We start from the raw sequence: 3,075 nt of genomic DNA, 5'->3' as shown, positions 1-3,075 counted from the left end.
ATAATGCACATTCAGGCGCTGACATGAGTGGGAGCAGGACGCTGACATGATAACAATAGCAGATAGCCACCCATAGCAGGTAACAACAGTTTGCTGTTAACCGTTAATTTACACTGCGCCCATACTATGCAGTCCGCGCCGGCAAGGAGTTATATAGCCGAAAATTGCATTGCAAGAATGGCCGCGCCTAATTCATGCAGCGCTTTAATCACTGTGTTCGACACTGAGAGGACAGGAGTGACAATACATACAGTGCAACAGGGCAGGAGTGACAAAACACACACAGTAGTGACAACACACATGCAGTTGTGACAGCACACACAGGGCAGGAGTGACAACACACACACACACAGGACAGGCGTGCCATATACACACAGGACAGGATCACACAGAAAACAGGAGTGACGTACACATCAGCCTGGGACGCAAGTTTATGATGCTTCTCTATCCTCTGACCTTTGTCCTCACTCCAAAGCTTGTGTTCACCTCTCCCCCTCCCATCTGAATTTCATCTCCCTCTCGTTTCTCTTAGCTAGCTGTTTATTTTCCTGGCTGCGACTGGCTCTCTCTTATAGCAGCATGCAGCGTTCTGACTCTGTGCTGCTTCTCCTGAAGATCCATCTTCTTCCACAGGCACACAGTCTGTTCTCACTTGACTGCACAAGTGAAACTCATGCACTGCACATCGGGACAGCCACGTTGCCGTCCTTCAGCATGACGTGCAGTGCAAAGCTTTTGCCCGCTACTGATCCCTGCACTTGTAGCCAGCCGCCCACTTCACACGGACACACAGCAGGGTGCAGGGCGATGCAGCTGCAGTGCAGATCGGGACACAATGATGATCAGTGTCAGTGTGTGTGACTGACTGTGGATGGAGCAGACTGGGGCGAACTGTAGCATGTAAGCATTAGCAATGGTAAAGACGGCGCTCCGGCTACCCGCCCCTTGCATGGCTCCGCCCTAGGAACGTGCCTACCCGGCCTTCCCAGAAATCCGGCCCTGCCAGTATGTTGCCGTGGTCCTTCTGTGCTGCTGAACTGACCGCCCGCATAGTCCTTCTCCTGACTCAGTTGCTACCACCACTGCACTCTGCGTTCACACTGCCCGTGTCCACTGACAACTCTGCTGCGATGTCATTGCTAATTGCTGCAAAAAAAACAAAAAAAAAATTACAAAAACCTCTCTGGGGCCTTTTTGGCGTCAGCCACTCATCCTCCTCCAGCGGTACCTTCGCCGCCAAGTGCCATTGGAACTCGCCTTCACCTCTTTGACTGCTTAACGCGTATATCCCTTTTTAAAACCACTTATTACCAATTAATAGCCCCATTTAAAGTGTTGATTTCACTTTAAAATCCATTTTCTCTAGAAAATTTTTTTTTGGGGGAATTGTTTATGTTGAAGTTATGTTGCCCCTTATCACCTCGATAATCCATGCAATTTGGGGGATTGTAGCATGTATGGGGGCTTTGTTATTAACGTTAAAAGAAAATCCGCCTCCGGGCGGGAATCCACGCGTGATTACGCCATTCCCGGCAGAAAATCCGCGTGGTTGCGTGGACGCGGCCGAAAATCCGCATGCGGCGGGGCCGAATGCGGATTTTTTTTTTGCAACCACGCGGATTTCCGAATTCGTGGATGAGGCACATCCGAGCATCCCTGGCGTGCACTGTCTGTACAGTACACACACTCTATTTCCTTTTGATTACTACTGATTATTGTAATTTCTAGTTGTACACTTACTTACTACTTACTACTAGGGAGGGACACTCAGTCACTGTTCATAGGCTAGGTCCTGCGTGTGTGTGTGCGTGCACTGTCTGTACAGTAGTACACACACACACTCTATTTCCTTCTGATTACTTATTGTAATTTCTAGTTGTACTACTTACTGTTACTAGTACTTACTGTACTAGGGACACTCAGTCACTGTTCATAGGCTAGCTCCTTCGTGTGTGTGTGCGTGCACTCAGTACACACACTCTATTTCCTTCTACTTAATCTGATTAATACTGATTATTGTATTTTCTAGTTAGTGTACTAGGGGACACACTCACTGTTCACTGTTCACACTTATACTGATTACTGAATTATTGTATTTTGTATTAGTACTGTACTAGTAATCACTTAGCGATCTAATCACTTAGTGATTAGTGTCACCTCACCCACCAACCCACTCCATTAAAGTACCCACTTTTTCACCCGCCCTTTTGAAAAACTTTTTTGTTTACGCCCAAAACATCTAAGATGTCTGGAAGTGGCAGCCAGCGCGGTTTGGGCAAGGGGAAGGGCAGCAAGGGAATAAAGAGGAGAAGGAGCAGCATTGTGGCAAGCCGCGGCCGCGCCACCATGCACAGTTCCGCAGCAGCAGCAGCTGCTACGTCAGTGGCTAACATTCCTCCTATAGCCACTGGCCGTGGACGCCTTGGGCGCCGCCCAGCAGGAGCAACTCACGCTGCAGAGACACAGCAGCAGCAGCAGCGTGTAGTACCTGCTCCTATTTTCCTCCAGCCGGGTCGGAAACGTCCCATTGAGGAAAAGGATGCAGACACTGTGGTGCAACTGATGACGGAGGATGAGCAGCCCGTCATCAGCTCTGCATCCGAGGCCTCCACCCTCACCACCACCACCACCCCTGTTCGCAGCAGCCGCCCAGCAGGGCTTGGGGAGGAGGCCAGTTCACCGTCACTTGGCGATCTGTCATTCAGCAGTCTTTTGACCCCAGGCATCATGAGTAAATTGTCTGCTGTTGTTGGCGATTTTGAGGAGGAGATGCTGATGGGCACTTTGGGGGAGGAGGGATTGGACAGCAAGACTGTGGCGACACTCAAGCAGCCCATCCATGCATCAGGAGAGGAGTTTGGGGGGTCATCATCCCAGCAGGACATGTTTCAGGAGGGGGAGGATGATGATGACACGGTGACAGACAAAGACTGGGTGCCACCAGCTCCAGGGGATGTCGTCATCAGCAGCTCTGAGGACGCTTGTGGGCCTTGCAAGGAGGCGCATCATTGCAAGCATTGGCAGCAGTAGGCAGGTCCCACAGCCTGCTGGTGTCTCAGGCTCAGCAGCAGCAGC

The sequence above is a fragment of the Hyperolius riggenbachi genome, unplaced genomic scaffold, assembly GCF_040937935.1.
Source record: "Hyperolius riggenbachi isolate aHypRig1 unplaced genomic scaffold, aHypRig1.pri scaffold_247, whole genome shotgun sequence".
Lineage (NCBI taxonomy): Eukaryota > Metazoa > Chordata > Amphibia > Anura > Hyperoliidae > Hyperolius > Hyperolius riggenbachi.
Note: the sequence above shows the minus strand (reverse complement) of the source record.